General features: G+C 42.3%; 1 protein-coding gene across 7 annotated transcripts in view; it reads right to left on the reverse strand.

Annotated features, from left to right (window-relative positions):
• NCKAP5 (NCK associated protein 5) overlaps positions 1-20799 on the reverse strand; it is a 986396-nt gene that overhangs the window by 883390 nt on the left and 82207 nt on the right. For 4 of the 7 annotated variants that reach the window (XM_074399883.1, XM_039480033.2, XM_074399893.1 and 1 more), the window contains exon 1: positions 510-752. The exons of 2 other annotated variants lie outside the window; for them this stretch is intronic. The gene's annotated coding sequence lies outside the window, so the exon portion shown is untranslated. One more of the 7 variants, XM_074399886.1, reaches the window with a different exon arrangement.

The raw sequence follows: 20799 nt of genomic DNA on the forward strand, positions 1-20799 counted from the left end.
TTTGGGGAGAGGGCATAGGTAGGAGCTCACGCATATCAACATGCACATATTAGAAATCTACAAACCACAGAAAGAATCAGAGAGAAAAAGTGGGTTTCTCCCTGCAGCACACCAGTTCATGAAAAAACAGTCTTCACAGTTGTTTGCTAAACTTTCTAGATCAACCGAATCGTTTTTTTGGTTGGTTGGTATTTAAAAAACAAAAACAAAACACATGAAAAACCCAACCTGACCTCCCTGCTGAGGCAAATGAGGATGAGCCATTCAGTATCTCCTTATCATCTGCCTCCTGGTGTTTGTTCTCAGAGACGAGGGGTCCTGTAACCCCTAACTAATCCCAGTCCACATTAGGGCCCTATAGTTACTTACACCAAATGCATACTTGCTGTGGCAGCCGAAAGAGCCTGGAGAAATACATAAACATCATCATCTCACTTTCAAAAGAAAACAAGCTGTATAAATAAGAAAAACTGTTAAGAGTTTACAAAAAAAATTCCCAACAGTCTTACTTGTAGTTAGCTCTTCAGTCAACACATATCACAGTCCTGGAGACAGACACAGGAACTGCAACAACTCTCTCCAGCTAAAAATTTCCTCCCGCGGTTGGTTATCCTCTGTTTATTTTTGAAGCGTTCAAAGGCCACGCTAAGAGAACAAACGGGGTTTTCCTGAACATCCACAGCGGCTGGGAAGTCCTGCCGTGAATGCGGAGCAAGTTTGCGGAGACTTGCTCCCCGGGCTGCAGCTCCGTAGTTGCTCCGAGCTTGTAAATACAAGCTCCGTGGACAAAGTCCCAAATGACATCACTGGCAGCTGCTTATTGTTGAGTCTTTATTAACTGACTGTCAAAAAGAAAGGAGGGGGTGGGGAGCAAGAGTATCTTTTCTGCAGCAAAATCGGCATCTTGGAGTGGATTCCAGTTATACATGCTTAAATAATGCCATGGATTCACATTTTTGAGAGCCTGGCTTCTTTCGGGTCCAAAAAAGACAGAGCATCTCCTCCACCAATTTACACTGGAATAACTGGAGACCCGGAGGAAAAGCGTGAAGTGCCGGCACAGCCCTACCAAACTGTTTACCCACCTGTTTCGAGTCAGCTTCAGAGCTTGATGATTCACGAATAAGTGAATACTGGTGGTGTCTTGCATTGCTTAATTACTTTGACTGTGATATATACACCTGGCTGACATTGGTCCTAGATAGACGGTCTTGGGTGCAACTCTTTTTAGATAGTCTAATTTCTCAGATTGGAGTAGAAGGAAGGGCTCCTTGAAATCACAGCGACATTTTGTGTGTATTTGCAAGTATGCAATTTTTCTTTTCCTGAGAAGAGTGCTAGAGGTTTTCTTCTGATTCTCAAAAAATTTCACCACCTACCTGCACCACTCACAATACCCCAAAAAACAAATAACTCAGAGCCTGTGCCAAGTCTCTCTAATAATTTCAAAGAACACTGTAAACCCCACCACTTGCAACTATCAAAATAAAAGTGGGCCCCTGTTTTCCACTCTCTCCTGGACTCTCTGTCAGTTGGTTCTTCCGGTTTTTACGGTTATCTCCCCTCCCACCCGGAGCCCCCACCTAGAGAAATTCCACCGACCCAACACCAAGTCTCTGCCACGAAGCCCGGCACTCCAGCCCACTGTTTTCCTTCCTTCCTCTGGACTGCTATAACGATGCTTACTATTTATATTTATTTGTTGCTTTTTATAGACTGACTTGTATTTTTAGTTTGCTTTTTAGCCATCTGTGTTCTGTCTCCCCAACTCAGTTTGAAAGGTCTTTGAGGGCTGCCTTGTAAGTGTTATTTGTTTATACCTAAATCACTTGCCATAGTGAATCCTAAACAGAAATGTGGGAGGTGGGGGGTGAGCACTGACGGTGGAGGCAGGAACAAGGTTAGCTGATTCTGTGGCATGGAGCGTATGTTTAGATGAAGCTCTCTCCCTGGCCTTGGAAAACAATGACCTCACATCTCACTACCCCCAGAGGATGCTCACTGCATGTCTGAAAATGATTTCCTCAAAGAGTAGCAATTGGTTATTGATTTGGTAGGGTCCCAAGACCCAAATAGATGCTACTTCCTTGTGGGAAATTAAAGACAACACAAATTTTGTATGTCACTGATGTGACATTCAACGGATACCATGTAAAGGGAAAGTAAATTAGAAGTACCTAAAGATTTTACAAGTACAAACCCTTAGACCCAGCAATTCCACTTTTCCATAGTGATTCATAGTGATTCCACAAATACACTCACAAAAGACCACAAAGATGTAAGCACCAGAATGTTCTTTGCAGCATTATTTGTAAGTCAATAAAGGGGAGACTCATATTCATTAATATGAGAAAACAAAACTAGAGATAACTGAACATGCTGATGTGGACAGAGTAGGTGGTGGTTTACTGAAAGGATGAAGCAAGGTGTGGTCTAGAATGTGGTGTATTAAACAGGCAAAAGAACTCTGCATATGATGAGAGGAATTATGTAAATGATTAGCAGTAGTTACCCTCCAGGGAAAAGCAGGGAGGAACTTTCACGTGTGTATGCTTTGTGTGTGGTTTAACTTTTTTCAATGATCATGTTCCATTTTTGTTATTAGAAATCATAATAAAAAGGACTTGATGGTACAATTTTCAAAATATACCTCAAGAAGAAAACTTGTTGTTTCTTCACGAAATGTCCGACCTATAGTAGGTGCTCAAGAAAGAGGTATTGATTGAATGAATGTTGATGGAGTTTCTCCCAGGATGCAACAGTACGTGAGAGCGGAATAGGTTGAAAAGAGGGAGACACAAGCACTGGCTTTTCATTTCCGATCCAAGGACCCGCTCTTTTTTCCCTTACGTTGGAGTACTGATTTAAAAACCTCTTATACTCTGTCCAGCTTCGGAGTGATTAAAGTTAAGTGCTCAGAACATAAAGTGCTGACCTTTTCCTTGTGCAATCGCTGTTTAACAAATGAAGTTTTACAGTAAGACAAGTGTGAGCCACTTCACTTCAGTTTCCTGGCTCTTAGCAAGCACGGGAGTGAGAAGTCAGAAAGCTTGTAGGAGCACAGGTGTGACCAGCTCCTTGTCATGGCTAGTCTAACATTAAGGGCATCAACAGGGGGAGCGTAGCAAACTCTAACCCACAATGAGTCTGCAGAGTTTTATTAAGACGGGACTACAACTTTTTCAGTGCCCTGGAGTGATGGCACAAAACCTAGCCCTGTCAACCTGCTATACAGTCTATGAGGCCTTTATAGTGGAAACTCACAGGCATAAGCCATAGATTAGAGCCTTTGATTTTCTTTGGCGCAAAAAAAAAAAAAAAAAAAAAAAAAAAAAAAAAAAAAAAGCCCAAGAAAAAGAATGACTGAAAATTTCCACCAAGGTAGGATAGATTTTTCAAAGCACCATTTCTAGTCCTCTAGAGAAAGCATACCCAATTCTTGTCTTACTTCATAATGAGAAGATATCTTATGTCTATAATCGTTTCAAGAAAAAGCACAGCCCATGTTTCCTGCACATTTTTATTTTTTTATGGCCCACATATTATAGGAACCTGAGGCCAGATTCTGTTTAATGCACATTTGGAGCCCCCTGGGTGTGGTCTGGGTCATACCTTCCCAAGTGAGAATTAAATACCAGTATTTAACTAAACTTACAACTTAACATAAAAACAAAAGAGGGGAAAGGTGGGGGTAGGTGAGGGAAAGTCCATCCCATCCGCACTGCCTTTATCTACCAGGTGATTATGAATGCTGCTGCCCAAACTCCCCTCACCTGCTGAGCGGTGGTGCCTCCCCGCCCCCTGCTAGTCCTGAGCTCAGGTAATGTGCTGTCTCCCAGAGGCCTGGAAGAAGGACGGCTAGGCGGCATTATAACAGGCACATATATGGTTATTTACCTGATCACTTTTTAAAATGTGTTATGCTAGTTATTTTTATTATGTTAAAGTGGTTTCTGTCTCAAACTGGAAAATTCCTGAAGTCAGAGATGGTAATCAGATCTGCATGGAGTAAACCACAGCCACAAGGTCTCTTAGAGCTGCTTACTGGTGATGTCTGGTATTACAAGGGACCCACAAGGACCATGATCACAGGCACAGTTTCTGCCTCCAGCATCTGAGTCTGCCACTCCCCCATCCTCAGAAACAACTGCCCCTTCTTCAGCATTTCGATGTGCCATTGGCTTTCAGTGTATCATCTAATGTACCCTTAAAATAACCTGGTGAGTTACACACTATTTTCTTCACTTACCTTTCACAAGTGAGGAAACTGAGGCCCAGGGAACTATGTTCCTGAACTAATTTGAATGTGATCACACAAGACAGTGGCAGATCCGGAATTTTAACTCAGGCCTGCCTGACCCTCCAGTGTCCTAAGGAGCCCTGGATCCCTCTGAGGATGATAAATATTGAACAGGAAGTTAATGCACTAATAAGAATATGGGGTAAATTGGAATAAGAAACATGTGGCCACCATTAAAATACCTGGGTTCGATTCCTATATGTAGATATATGGCAACAGGCATTCAACAGAGCTTCAGACGTCAACCTCAAACCCATGTGACTTCTGCTCCTTTATGTAACCCAGCCCCTCTGCTTAGCTCTTCCAAGAAAAGATAAATCACAGACCTGAAAGACAAGTGCAAAGACCACGGGAATTAAACTCCCAGGGCTTAGTCCTTAGGGCATTACCGTGGAGTAAACACTCCATGCCCTCAGAGATGACAAGATGCAACGGCAGGATGGAGAAAATATCAGCAGTGGGGGGAATTCAACGTTTGTTGCCCGCTTCCCTTTACACTGAGCCTTCAGTAATGATATTGTGTGCTGCAGTACCTGTGTCTTCTCCTGGAGCTAATAATTCTATTACGGCTTAAGAGACAGTCTGAGGCCATCCTCTCTACACCATAAGAGTTAATATAGTCAGGAAGAGGAAGCACAGAAAATTTTACAAAGGGCAGTGTAGGAACACCTCAGCACTCATCAAACGAACTGGCATGAGGTGTGAGTCTCGAGGGGCCTTGAGAACCTTCGTGCTTAGAACGTGGCCCATGTCATTCTTACTCTGATGGTCCTCAGACCATATTTTAAGAGGCACTGGTTAAAACAAGAGAAACAAATAGATGACCTTCTTGTCTACCATCAGACATTGATAAAGATAATGTAGTTTTGTCCAGGTTCCTTAGGAAAGAGCCCTGTGACCAACTGGAAAATTCTTGGTAACCATAACTTACGATAGATCATATTTGACACAAAGCTGGTGCACAAAATCAAACTTAGAAAAACAGGTCTCAAGCCTGTAATCCCAGCACTTTGGAAGGCCGAGGCGGGTGGATCACGAAGTCGAGAGATCGAGACCATCCTGGTCAACATGGTGAAACCCTGTCTCTACTAAAAATACAAAAAAAAAAATCTAGCTGGGCATGGTGGTGCGTGCCTGTAATCCCAGCTACTCAGGAGGCTGAGGCAGGAGAATTGCCCGAACCCAGGAGGCGGAGGTTGCGGTGAGCCAAGATCGCGCCATTGCACTCCAGCCTGGGTAACAAGAACGAAACTCGGTCTCAAAAAAAGAAAAGAAAAACAGGTGCCACACTGAGAGCCCTAAACACATAGTAGGATAAAGACATTTATAGGCTTTAATCACTGCAGATGTTATGGTAGTCCTCTTACATAAATCAAGCAAAAACAAGACTAAACCATAAAGTAAGCATAAGGAATTCCAACAAAGTTCAGATTACTCCCATAACAACTGCTTTGATGCATTTCATGATATATCAAATTTCAAACTTACAAATGCTGTTTTTCTTCATGAGGGGAGTAAGGGCTGCCTGCTGGTGCCCTCAACACACGTGTATTCTGCCTGTTTGGTTGTTGACACCACTGTAACACAAAGGACCTTTGGAGAGAGGGCTGATAGAGCCTACATCTCCTGGAAGAGAAGGTGAGGGGAGAGATGTAAAGTTTGACCCACTTTGAGAATCTACCTGGAACCTGCCATGGAAATGAGGTATTAGCCCGCCGTCCCTTTGCTTTTTCACCAGTGTAGGCTAGGCACAGCCCGGAAGACACAGTGAGGGTTAATGTGCTAAGGCCGTGGAAGGCTCTTCATGAAAGGCTCTATGTAAGTGTAAAGTATCACCGTGAAGTTGGAGGATTTTATTTCAGCCTCCTCATTGTGTTGTTGACAGTACATACTGTGAGTTTGACATTTTTAACTTCTTTGCTTGCCCCAAATAAAAAGTGCTGAGAAAGGGGAGGTGGGAAAAGGGAACGTGTTGTGGGAGCTGCAATCGTCTCTTGACTTTGATTTTACACAAATCCAATGCACAGAATTGAAGTCCCGTTTGCAAGCTGGGGTCCAGCAAGGCGACTGCAAGGATTTATGTAAATTCATTAAACTACAAGATGCAAGTTGCATTCTTTTTAACCTGAGAACAGAGTCTGCCTGAAACCAGAGCCTGGGGGAGTTTTAGGGATATGATTGTGTGGAAACAGAGTGCAATGAATTTTGTGGCCCGTGATTGTCTAAATAAATAGACTCTGAATCAAATTTTCACCAGATTCTGGGAGGCCATTAAAATCAATTGATAATACTAAGAAATGGAAGAGGATAAGAAAAGGGAGAGGTTGGGGCCAGCCACTGACTTTCCCCTGTGCAAAACCTGGCTTATTGCAATTAGTGCCTGCCATAATGCCGGCCCTGAATGGTGCTGACAGTGGGTTCCCTATAGCCCCTAAAACATACTGAGGCTTGGCGCATAATAGCCCCTGACCTGACCAGATCACTATAGTCCCTGATGACCATCCTGGGATGGGAAGAGGAGCTCTCAGCAGATAACATGCAAAGATGCCCCAGGGAAGTGGCAGGGATACTCTGCCTTTCCCTGGTGGCCCCAGGTAACAGACTTCTCAGGCTCTGATGCTTCTGCCTGCATTTGCCCAGATGGCCAGCAGAGCCCTGGGCTGATTCAGGACCATTCAGCCAGCCCCTGAGTTCCTCCTTTCATGCTGAGAAAGGTTTTTAGTTAAAAAGACAAAAGTGGGGGCAGTAGCAAGGAAGGAGGCTCAGAGGTCTGCAGGAATGGGCTGGAGGTGCCTTTTCTTATTACTTTTTTTGGAAGCACACACACAAGCACATATGCATAGACATAATATTAATTCTCTGCTCTGATTACCTGATATTTTAAGCTTCAAAAACAGCTTATTTTTGTGGTGAATAGAAAAGGCATCCTTACAGATCAGAGGAAGAGTGAGTCAGCCGCAACACAACAACCCTAGAAAGTCAACAGAAATGGCAGAAATGGGGTGGGGGCAGCCAGAGGAAAGTTGCCAGCTCAGGTGCAAAAAGCACATGTCCAGACACAGCGCCTGGGCGCGAGGGGTGAGCAAGGCTGAGCTGCACCTGGTGGGCTCTTCCATGTCCAGGATGGGGACTGCTCCCTTGCCTTGGCCTGACGAAGAGAGAAAACGGTTGTCATCCAGGCAGCCACAGGGCATGCTTACTCTTTCTCCCTGTGCTTTCTCCAAATTCTCAGGCAAACCACACTGTGGTTTGGAGAAATGGTCATTTGTCCAGAAAACCACAGTATTAGAATTTTCTGCACTTCCCCCAAGATGTCAGAAAAGTCTAAAGGACCCGAGTCTGGGCTATTAGGCGGGAGCCCCTTGGCTTTGTTGTCACTGATGGTTTACACTTTATACCTTAAATAAATCCAGGGTAATTGACTTGAAGCCTTTTCCAGGTACAAAAACCATGGTTCAACCTACAAATCTACTAGATTCGGAAAATTATTTTAAAGGACAGCCTTCTATTAACAAAGGAGAATAACCATTCAGTTTTTCAGTTGTTATTTTGACTGATTATAAGAACATGATTCCTATCAGTTAGGGTCATGAGAAGCTATTGTTAGCTTCCACATTTTCAAGCATTTCATAGTTTGAAATTGCTTAACTCTATGGCCAGTACCTTCTGAATCAATATTAAAATGATACATTTCTTATTTTATAAGAATAGTGTAGGATGTATAGTAAGGAGGCTCTAGAGTGTTACAATAGCAATAGAATGCATTTGAAATGAAGTCTTAGGTTCCGTTTGGTTACATAAACAGCCCAGAGGGTGACGTCCCTGGGTGAGGTCCCACAGCCCATCCTTCCGGTCCTCTCCCACTGCTGCTGGCCAAAAAGGGCAGAGAAACTGCAGAGAGGGCTGGATGAACTGAATTAAATACATTCTTCTTTCCCTGTCCAGCTCATCCCTTATTGACTCCTGAGCTCTTATGACCCATGCCAACCAACTGAGCTCTTAATGATACACATAGACTTGTGTGTTCACATTTGCTTTCCATAGGCCACTCTCACTCCAAGCCAGGCTGCAGTCACCCCGTGAGACCCTCTTCTGTGCCTCAGTGGTTCCCACCATGGTGCTAGGCATGTACAGATGTGTATTTAAACAGGTTTATTCCAACTGGAAAGAGGTAAGGCAAAATAGGTAGATTTGACCCAATGTGGGCTTCCAGCTACACACTTGAATGGGTGATGAGGAGGTGGGAAGGCAAGGCTCCGGTGCCAAAGGTCCAGAAACTTGGCTGCCTTTCTTTTCTTTGTTCTTCCCATTCTTTCCTTCTTCAGCTACTCCTCTTCCAAGCCACTTGTTTAATGAAGATTGTCATATCTGCCTGCTCTCATAGAGGCAATCAGCATCACTTAATAGTGGTGAAAAATATATGGGGTATCCCCAGAAAATAACATATTACTGAGTAGCAAATGTCAGGTGAGCTTGAAGGCTACATGAATCCACTAATCTTTGAAATCATTAATTTGTAATTTATTATTGAATTTGCTCATTCATGCGTTGAGTCATTCACCAAACATTACATAGAACAGTGTAAAATTTCTACCACCAGTGGATTAGTGCAAACGTACAGTACTTCAGGTTCTGTACATATTTTGCAATCTAAATATCTATAGAACATTCTGTGGGTGTCTACTGATTGGGAGACAAAATTGAAAAGTACATTGAAATATTTCCACCTCTGTTTTGATAAAAAAAATAAAGTCAAAGCATACGGGCTGTTTGTCTGAGTGAGAGAAAGTAACTAAGATTGTACTGTACAGAACTGGAAAAGTTAGGACAAGCCAAAAATAAAGCACAGCTAATTGAACATGATACACTAACCTGTTGGATACAGAGAATTCAGTTATTAGTGAAAACCCAGTTCATCAATGGAAGTGAAATTGTTGACAGAGCATGAACTATGATTGACATGAGGTCAGAAGGTCCAAAGGTAGCAGGGTTAATGACTCATATCAGCTTGTCAGAGCCTTTCCTGTAACACACTCCATACTTGGAAAACAGAGTGACTGGAACGTGCTCTCCTTTCATCTTACAGATGATACCAGTTTCCACCTAAGCCTCTGGGATTTGGACTTGGGCTGGTAAAAGCAACCCCTAGAAATGCATTCCCAGAAGCAGGGAACCTCCCTAACCCCAACATCAAACTTCCATACCAACACCAAATTATGTCCGGTCTCCAGGAGAGACCCATCCCACTCTAGGAGGGGGCAGTGGGTGATAATGCCCGGGGCTTCCTACTAACTTTGGCCCCAGGGACTGCTGAAGCATGCACCACCCCTGTAGTGAGCGAGAAGGAAGAAAAGAAGGAAAGGACATTCTAGAATTGGTGCAGTGAGGGTGTGAGTAGAAAGAAGGCACCCAGGGTTGTTCTGAAATACACCTGCGTACAAAAGCACCCGGTCTGGCCTTGAAGACAGGGCCTCCTGGAAGACCCCTATATCTCTGTAATGTTTGGGTACATTACCACATGTAGCTCTGGTTTGCTCCCTAGATGTGTTTCCTATTTTACCATTCTTTCCCTTTTCTCAGCAGTTTGTTACAAATAATTTTCTCTTTCAATTCATTGCCCTCATGTTCAATTTCCTTTTGATCTACATGTATTAGCTGCCAACTATATGTGAAGCACTGCAGGAACCATCCATAATGTTTCTGTTCCCTGTCACTCTTAACTAGATGGAAAAACAACTGTTCATGGTTTCCAAACCCTCTACCCATCCATTATTCCATGGCTTCAGTTGTGACCCTTAGAGTTGGCTTGGAAAAGGCTTCATAGCAACCACCTAAGAAAACCCAGCTCTAGCACTGAAAGTCAAGTATCCTCTTCATCTGGGCAAAGCAAAATGGTTGGTCACCCTAAGCCCACTACAGTTTCTATTAGCAACTTCTCAAAATCTCAAAAATAAGAAAAGGAAAATCTAAGTGGAAACAGTATGCTCCTACACTAGTTGCCTAATACAGTCTAATTGCCTCCAACATCCCCTCCCATGTAAAGATTCTGCATGGCTTCCTCTACGTCTTGTTGAGCCCACTTCCCATGACAACATAAACTTCTGCTTCATTCTTTAGTTTCCATTTGCCTTGCCACCCTCTCTTTCTTTAGCATCATCCCTTACCCCTGGGGCAACCCCATCTATCCCCCATCTATGCCTGTAAAAGACATTTAGCCAAATTGTGCAGTCTTTACAAAGTGAGGCTGTGTTGAGCTTTCCTGGGAAAGTGCCATCTTTCAGACCGGAACTAACCCTGAGGAAGAGGCAAACATGCACTGCACAGGTCCCTTGTCAGGGAGCAGGGAGCCTCCAGCTCCCTGAGGTCTTGCCTTGCCCAAGAACCCTTCTTCCCCAAGTGGCCCACATCCAGTTACTGATCCATGTAGGAGCATCAAAGCCAAGAAATCCCAAGCTGACTCCAGTCACTCCAAGGGGCCATACTCACTCCACAGCATCCCACAGTGTTTGCTGTGGCTCTGTCATGCCTGACCCCAATGCACGCCTTCTATGTTCAGTCCCAAATTCTTCTCCTCCCTCCCATGGATGTTTCTTCTTAAACAAAATACTGCAATGTCTTTATTCAATCAATACAGAGACTCACTTTAGTTTCTGCTTTTAGAGAATCCTGCCTATGTCATGACCTCGAGAACTTTAAGTACAAAAAAAGAGAAGTCTGTTTTCTCCAGAGTCCACAGTAAAATCTGTTTGCAGATAACTGGAACACTGAATCACGGTAAGAAATGAAAATCTGGAGAGCCATACAACGAGATCTGGTAACCCAACAGATACTCTGTTCTTCAGAAACACACACTTAAAGTAGAGTGGAGTAGCAGCTTAGACAATTAAATAAGATATATAAGGCCAGGTAATAGCAGTAACCATAATGGTCATAAATATTTAGATAGCACTTAGGAGGTGCCAAACACCTTTCACAGTCCTTTAAATATCTTAACTCATCTAATCTTCACCATAATCATATGAGTCAGGTTCTTTATCCTGTTTTACAGTGAGGAAACTGAGGCACATACAGGTTGAGTCATTTGCTCAAAATTGCACAACTAGTGAGTGGGCAGAGCAAGGGTTTTAAACTCTAGCAATTGGCTTTAAAGTCTCCACCAAACTGCAATTGTATGTTCATGTAGCATATGTACTCTGACTATAGATTTACAATGAAACTAAAAAAGGAGGTTGGACAATAAGTGAGAAATCAAGCAGTTAGGAACCAGGAGACACACAGGACTCAAAGGGACAGGTGAAAATGGGACATGAGAAGAGTGAATCACAACAGAGACCCTGATCCTCTGGCTGGATTCTGGCTCAGACTCCTTCCTTCCTTTACAGGGCAGGAGGCCAGTTCAGGGTTGGCCAGCAGAGGTCTGCATGCGAAGGCGGATAGTTAAGTGTCCCTGGCCGGAGTAAAGGATTTAGATGCAGGAATGCAGACAGGTTTTGACAGAGATAGGAAATAAAAGTGACTCAGTGGAAGGAAAACAAGCGATAAGATTTATATCTTCATCCAACCCATGGCAATAAACATTGCTGTCCATCATGAAAAGACTGTATCAATATTTTGATGACATTTCTTTTTTCTTAAATAAGGAAATCCTCCATGTTAAAATGAAGTATATCCAGGCCCAATTTCAACCCCCCATGTTAATGTCCCTGTGGATATCACATATGTACCTTTCTCTCTCCATTATAGTTCTACCCTGCAAACATAATTCCCTAAATTCCCACCAGATAGGTTCCAAAGAAAACATAAATATTTTTGGCTTTCATATATGTCTATATAAAAAAATGAGAAGATTGTTTTCTTTTCCTTTTGTTCAACTGTGGTGCTGCAGAGAAGCTAGACAAATCAGGGACCCATCACCAGCATGTCAATCCAATGTACAGGCTAAGCCGTAGATTCTTCCCTAATACTCAGGAGGCCACTGTCTCCCACCTTCCCTTCAGGAATTGTTTGCTCATCCATGAGTTACTGCTAAGTTGGGATAACCCAGGTCGCTACTGCTTCCTGGAGATGAATTTTTAAACCCCATTCTACCTCCTGCCTCTCTGCAGGAGAAAATAGAAAAAAAGAGATAAATAAACATTTTTAAAATCCTGTGTTGCAAATTATTTACACTTCAAGTTTTTGGTCAAGCAGGATCTAAATTTCTATACCTCTGTTTCGCTGAACTCTGTGTATTATTCAGATGGCTGTGGAAATTGAACCCCAGGCTAAAGGCATAGAAAGGAAAACAGCTATTTTCTCTTTACCATGGAAACTCTCTGCACCATGGGGTGCTAAGAAGAAATGAACAGCTTTAATAACTTAGGGGGATGTCTGCCTCTACCTTAGCCAACATAATGGAGTTACGGTGTAGCATAAATCATGGGTATCTAATTCAGGTTGCCTTTCGAGGGCTCAAAGAAGCCTCATACTCAGAACAAATCAGCATGGTTTATTCCCAAGACAAATTAAGCATTTCCCCCACAAGCTTTAATCACCTGTGAGTACTCTATAAGACACAGTGCACAGGCCCACAGAGAGAATGTTTGTGCATTTGTGGATGGACTTTGGTTTGGCATGTGATGCTTCCATCCCAAATACACAATCACATCATCAAAGATGTTCATTATTTTATAAGATCATGTCTTATGAATGTGTATTCAGCACAAAGTTTCTCTCTCTCTCTCTCTCTCTCTCTCTCTCTCTCTCTCTCTCTCTTTCTCTCTCTCTCTCTGGAGGAGAGTTTTGGAAATAAATTAGCTCCAAACTCAATAGCTACTTGCAATCAGTTATGGAAACCTTAACTGACAGCCTCTTCCCTTTTCTCTCAAACTTCTTCTTCTTTCCCTTCCTCTTGCTCATCTTTTTAATAAGATTTAAGTAAGGAAGAACTTAACAATATCTACCTTAGTCCCTGACACTTTTTTCAGAACTCTGTTTCTGAAAGAATGATCTCATCACAAATTAATCCTCCATTGCTCCTAACATAAATCTGTATAGAATGACGACATTTGTTTCCAACTCTACAATATGAGTTTTTAAAAGTATTAAAAGTAAACTTGGGAAGGAAATGTCTCAGATGCATTTGAGTTCCTGGTGAACACCACCAAAAGGCTTTATGCTGGTAAGACAGGGCCAGACATGGTTATCTTATTGGATGCTTGCACCTCATCCCCATACATTTTCTGTTGTAAGGAATTCTTCCTATGGAGAGTAAAGAACATGCTGGCTAATTTAGGCCCACCATTCTTCTTGGTGGAATCTCAATGGCTGTCCTGAGCCCCAGGTGTCAGTTTGGGAATGCATTTTCACAGGCAGGCATCTCTCTGGCCCTGGGTCCTTGGCAAACCAACTGTGACAGGTTCCTCTGACAGCTGCAGTGGCAGGGCTGGGCCTCCAGGTGATTAAATAATCCTGCTTTCTGGCCCATTCATGTTTGGACTGGAGCCATTTCCCTGGAATGGGGCTGAACCAAACACAGCTGCTGCTCACTGACCACAGTGAGGTGTCTATGGGCTGAGGCCTCCCCCGCTAAAATTGTGAAATATCCCCTTTTCTTTCCCAGGCAACTCAAACCTGCAGTTATCACAGACATACCCCTGGAAACACAAGAACCTCCATCTGTCTGAAACGGGGCTGAAATTTCATTTTTTGTTGTAAGTATTGTTAAATTTGATAGCTCTGCTTTGAAAAGCAGGGGCTGTTTCTAGCGTTGGCTAGATATATTCCTTTCTTTCAATAGTAAGTGTGCCCATGCAATACACATTTGACTACATGTGTACACCAGATGAAGAAGTGGGTCAAGGGGGTGTATGCTCAATGTGTTTACATTTTCCAACGACATGACACCATGTCCTAGGGAAAGAAATTAAAAGATCGCTTTGTGTTGAAGCTTAATGTTGCAGATACACAAATATCAATGGCCTCCTACTGGATAAAAACGCAGATTCATAGCAGGTGGGAATTCAATTTAACAATAGTAAGACTACTGCAAGGGGATTCTATAGACCAGTGGTTTTTAAAGTGTGATCTCTAGACCTGCAGCACCAGCACCATGCGGGAGTCTATTAGAAATGCAAATTCTCATACCCAACCCCAGACCTACTGGATCAGGAACTCTGTGGGTGGGACCCAACAATGGTTCCACAAGTCACCCAGGTGATTCTGATGCATGCTAAAGGCTGAGAACTGTCCTAGTGGAAGCTGGGGCTAGACAGGATCAGACTAGGAGAGTGTGAGAATTGCTCTGGAGATTTTTGCATGCATGCTCTGAAGAATCACCCCAGCATAATTCACTCCTACTTCAGCTAATCTAATCCATGCTGCCATTCTCTCCTAAAGGGGGTTGCTATCAGTTTTTCAATTCCCTGTTCTACACAATTTTACACACACACACACACACACACACACACGTAGAAATCAGTGATTTGCTGTAGCATGGGCAGTTTGGCAGACATTCAAATGTATCAACTTACCATTAATTCGAATCAAAGTTTTTCCAAGGGGCAGACATAAATGTCCCCATTTTACAGATGGCAAAAACCTAGCTTGTCAATTAGTGTTTTGATTAAGACAACATAAAGGTAGTTCTGGCCTCACCCTGTGATACAGTGAACAGCATATTTCCAGTCTCCTGGTCCAGTCAATCTGATAGAAAATCTGGGATCTCAAACACTCTCTCTACAGCCTTCACTCAGCCTTGACCAGATTGAAGGTTAAGGTAGGGATATACTGTTTTTTGTTCAAGATTTCTCCAGCCAACTAATAAGAATTTTCACAGAAAAAAAATCATTTTGCAAAATAAAATTTGTGGTGATCCCCACTGCTTCTGGGGTCATGTTGACAACAGGCATCTTCATTCAATGCTAACAAGAGTTATAAACAGATCCAATCTTTCTGGGAAGCAATTACGCATATTATTTGACTTTGTAATGATATTTCTGGAATTGATCAAAAGGAAATAAATATACCAGAGATAACAAAAATATATGATACAGTGTGGATGGTTGTCCACTCCAAATGTCATGTTGAAATGTGATTCCCAGTGTTAGAGGTAGGGCCTGGTGGGAGGTGACTAGATCACGGTTCCCTTACCTCTTCATGGATCCTCATTCATGAATCCTTCATGAATGACTTAGCACCATCCCCTTGGTGATGGATGAGTTCCCCCTGTGAGTTCACACAAGATCTAGTTGTTTAAAAGAGCATGGCACTTCTCCCTGACCTTGCTCCCGCTATGGGATATGCTGGCTCCCCATCACCTGTCGCCACGACTGGAAGCTTCCTGAGGCCTCCCCAGAAACAGATGCTACCACCATGCTTCCTGTAAGGCCTGCACAGCTGTGAGACAATTAAATCTCTTTTCTTTATCACCCAGCCTCAATATTCCTTTATAGTGATACAAGAACAGCCTAACACAATATATAAGGAAGTTCTCTATAATGGAATTTGTAAAAGTGAAAAAGGAAACCATCCACATTTCACATCAAAAGGGCAAGGTTAAAGAAACCATAGTTTTTCCATAAGATGAACTATTAGATGCCAACTTTTGAGTACAAGTTATTAAATAATAGTCAGAAGATAAAGTCAAAAGAAAATGGCATGATATAAAAATTTTATAAATAGTAAGATCTAATTTTCAAATAGTTATGATTTAACAAAAAAGTAACTTAACAATACTTGTGTGCATGTGCACACACAGATAGAGATATCGAAAATAACTGGATACAGACCAGTGATATATTAGGAATGCTTATATGTGGGTAAATGGGGGATTAAGAATTATTTTCATACATGTTCCGTAACAAATATGTTACTTTTATACATAGGGGAAAATAATGTTTTTTAATAGGAGATGTGGTTCCCATATTCCTAGAATAGTTCAGGTAATTAGAAGCCTCACACATGCATGCACACTACACACTAAATGAACTAACTTTATTGCTAAAATATATTCTCTTAAGAAAGCTGTGCACTTTTTAGATGTTGGTAGTATGTAGTCAAGGTTTTGGGCTTCCTCCTTGGCAGTCAATTCTGCCTCTGAAAGGTAACGTCTCCTGAGAGGCAGTGCCTAGCCTGAAGCCCCACGGACAAATGGCCAGGCAGAGTTTCGATTCAGGGCACATTTGTATGGATACCTGGAAGAGGCTTCTTATTGCTTCTTAATAACCTTTCTAAAAAATGAGTGCAGGTCCGGGTGCAGTGGCTCCCTGTAATCCCAGCACTTTGAGGCCAAGGTAGGCAGAACACTTGAGGTCAGTAGTTTGAGACAAGCCTGGCCAACATGGTGAGACCCGTCTCTACTAAAAACACAAAAGTTAGCCTGGCATGGTAGCATACATCTGTAATCCCAGCTACTCAGGAGGCTCGGGCAGGAGAATTGCTTGAACCCAAGAGGTGGAGGTTGCTGTGAGCCAAGATTAAGCCACTCTCATTCCAGCCTGAGTGACAGAGTGATATTCTGTCTAAAAAAAAAAAGAAAAAGAAAAGAAAAAAAGGGCAGGGAGTGAGGGAATGGAAGGATGTAGGTCAAAGAATGCAAAGTAGCAGATAAAACCTGGACAGCTAATATACCACATTAAGGACAATGTAATAAAACTGTATTGTATTCAGGAATTTTGCTAAGAGAGTAGATTTTAGATGTTCTTGTCACCAAAAAGAGAAAAGAAAGAAAGAGAGAAAGAAAAGTAAAAGAGAGTAAGAAAGAAAATGAAAGAAAAGAAAAAAGAGGGCAACTGTGAGATGACAGAATTGTTAATTTTTCTGGGCTATAGTAATCATTTCATTTTGCATATCAAACATTGTACAACTTAAATATATACATAAAAATATGGCAAAATAAAGTAAGATAAAATAAAAATGAGGGCAAAATAATCTGTTATTTGCAACCAATTTAGGAGACCTGTTTAATGCAGTTTTAAAATGGGAAGAAATAATATTAAATACTAACTATATACTAGGATACTTTTCATACAGGTTTCATTACATCAAACCTGGAAAAAACTATTATCCCCATTTTACAGATGAGAGAATGGAGATCCACAGACACTAGCTAGATTGTCAACTTAACAAACACAGTTACTTAATGGACACAGATCAAGGCCAAGCTTGTCCAAATCAATGCTTTGCACATTAGTATCCACTACTTCTGATAGTTTAAGTAGTTTGAAACATGTTGGTTGAGTCAGGAATTCAAGTCAGGCCTTATACTTCTTGTTTACTATTCTCTTGCAATGAACATAACAAAACATCATTTTGTCATAGATTATTCACCACTTCCATGTAGACTTCTTCCAAATATTTTAAGAAGCTAATAATATAAAATTACAATTATTGAGTGTATAATGTGTATTAGGCATGTATCAGTCACTTCGCATATGTTATTTCATTTACTAGTTTTCATAGCAACAGTCCTATGCATTATTCATGCCCTTTTACAAATGAGGAAACTGAGACTCAGAGGGATTTATTATCTACCCCTATTCACAGATAGAAAGTACTAAGGCCAGAATTCAGTCTTTTGGACCTCAAAGTCTGTGCTCTTAATTTCTCCATTCAGAAATATTTCTAGAGAAGAAGATTCCACAAACTCCTTCCATCTCTTACTTTGGCATCAAGTTTATGTGTTTTGGCATAAATAATATCTTGGCATGGTGCTAATCATTAAAAAAGAAAAAGTGAGAACAAGCACTATTGGCCTTTGTAAGAGCCTGGGATTAAGTATGAACAGATATTAGAGATAATGGGCAGATTTGGCGTTTCCTCCTCAATATCTTTAGCATAGAGTTCATTAGGAGCTGGGGTTTTCATTAGTAAAAGTTCATTCAGTTACAATGAACTCAGACTCTTAGTAGAACCTCATTCAAGACTTAAGTATTAATGACCAATTGAAGCCAAGTGATCTCTAGGCATCTAAGCCTGCCTCAGAAAGGTCCAGCAACCTGCCAAAACAAGTCCACATGATCGACGGCCCAATGAGGTCCACCCTGAACCCTCACCTTCTTCCTTTCCTCCTTCTGCTTCCGATTCCCAGCCGGTTCCTGAAACCCCCTTTACTTGACATTGGGATTTATCTCCTTACACTTACTCACCTTCAGACCTGATGCTTGACATGGGTGATTTACCAAAGCCTCAGCTGCCTCTCTGAGTCATCACCCTTACTTATTACTGGGTCACATATTATTGCATCAACTTCAAAAAAAGAGGTAACAGGTCAAGGACAGTGCTAGCAATGGGTTCCCCTCCAACAAATGTGAATCAGGCATCTTCACGTAGAGATGAAGGGCAGAGGATGCTGGCTAGACAACGTGCAATGTGCTTTCTCTTAATCTTTGGAGTGGTGGTGTGAGTGGATAGTTGCTATGCTGACACAAGAAATCTGGGGTACAGGAAGTTGGCACTTGATCCCATCTTAAGGCAGCAATATCACACTCACACACACACACACACACCCACACACACACACACCCCCCCACAGATTGGCTTTAGGATAGGCAGGTAGCATGAGTGAGGAAGAGGGTGGAGCTGCAGTAAGGAACAGCGGGGACCATGATGAACTGGAAAGGGCATGGCCAGCAAAAGGCATTTGGAGTCACAGTTTTTTTGAACAGCAAGCAGGCAAAATAAAAGAGGTCTGCAGCCAGTTCAGAATCTCTGAATTGGACAATCTATCTTTTCGCTTTGACTAATTATACTCCTAGCAAAACGTGAATTCAGAGAAAGTCGAGGTAAAGGACTCATATTAGGGGTATGCCCTGCTCTAATCTAGCAGGCTACCTGACGTTCTCACCTTTTCCCTTCGTGAAGCAAAAGGCTGGCAGCACTTTCACTACAGTATCAGTCGTTGCATTTTTCAGAATAAGCAGTGAGTAAGCATGAGAGCCCGGGAGCCAGATTGCGGGGGTTGGAACCCTGGCTCCACCAGCAAGATCGTTCTTCAGTCAAGCCTCAGGCCTGTAAAACAGACAAGAGAGGCACCACCCTCTCACAGCATTGTTGTAAAGTACTCAGAACAATGCCTGGCACTTAGATAGGTTATGTCAGGTGATAATCACAGTGTGGCCAACTGAACAGCCTCAAGCCTGCTTTTGGGAAGACACCCTGAGTACAACACACCCAGTTTGAAAGGTGACATCGGAATGGAAAAATCTGAAACCAGTTGCATCTTTCTGGGAAATCATTGATATGGATGACAGAAGAGTGTTTAAGTTTTGTGCACGTGGTCTCCACCCAAAGGGGAAAATGAGAAAAGTCCTTAGGGCAGAAAGAGAGAGGCAGCCAGTAGGAAACTGGGTTTGTCCCCTTCTGAAGTGTGGACAACATAGATAAAGAGTTTTGCCCTAATCAAAGTTCCTGCACGATGAGGATGAGGTTTACCTGGCATCTGCCAATTCCCGTATCTTCCCCATACCTTGTCACCAGCATGCAACCCATGCTTCTCTCTCTGAAGGCAGCCATGCTAGAAAATTACCCTTTCCTCCCCGGCTCTAACCAAATGTTGATGTTTAACAAAGAAAGCAGTTTGATTTTATTTAATTCATTCAGAGGATAGCATGAAAATGAGTGGATCCATGAATTCACTTTAACTTTTGTCCCCTGACAAGGCTTTCTAGTTTCTCTACTGTAGCATTTTTCAAACCATGATTTATGACCTCTTAGAGGTTTAATCAGTTTAATGAGTCTAGACATGCATTTTGTTAAAGAAATAAAATGGAAAACTGTTAAAATAGAAGAAAAAATAATTAAAAAGAATAAAATAGAGTTGATGCTGTGTGTGTATGTGTCTATACACACACATACACTTATATACACATGTGAGTCAACTGTATCATAATGTGAAATGTATTCCTTATTGGTTATGATCAAAACAATTTTGGAAATACTATTCTAATGTAAAGTCCTACAGTCTGATGTGCTTGGATTCTGGCTTAATGGGACTCTTGATTTCCTTTTCCTCCCTCCCTCCTTTCTTCCCTCCCTCCCTTCCCCCTTCCTCTTTCTCTCCCTCTCCTCTTCTCTCCCTCCCTCCCCTTTCCTCCTCCTCTCCCTTCTCTCCCTCCCCATTCCTCCTTCTTCCCTTTCTGCCTCCCTTCCCTCCTTTGTTTCTTCCCTCCTTCCCTTCCTTCTTCCCTCCCTCCCTCTCCTCTTCTCTTCCTCCATTCCCTCCTTCCTCTACTCCCTTCCTTCTTCCCTTCTGTCCTTCCTTTATTCCCTCCTTCCCTTCCTTCTTTCCTCTCTCCCTCCCTTCCTTCCTTCCTTTCCTAATTCCTTCTTCCTTCCTTCCTCTCTCCCTCACCCCCTCCATTCCTACCTTCCCTCCTCCTTTCTTTTTTCCTTTCATCCAAAGTTTACCGAGCACCTTCTGGGAGCTAGGCACTCTTTAAGCACCAGAATTACAGAAGTGAACCAAAAACATAAGGTCCCTACTTTCAAGGAGCCTACATTTTAGAAGGACATTTTAGGCA

This window comes from Saimiri boliviensis, chromosome 5 (assembly GCF_048565385.1).
Source record: "Saimiri boliviensis isolate mSaiBol1 chromosome 5, mSaiBol1.pri, whole genome shotgun sequence".
In the NCBI taxonomy this organism is placed as follows: Eukaryota; Metazoa; Chordata; class Mammalia; order Primates; family Cebidae; genus Saimiri; species Saimiri boliviensis.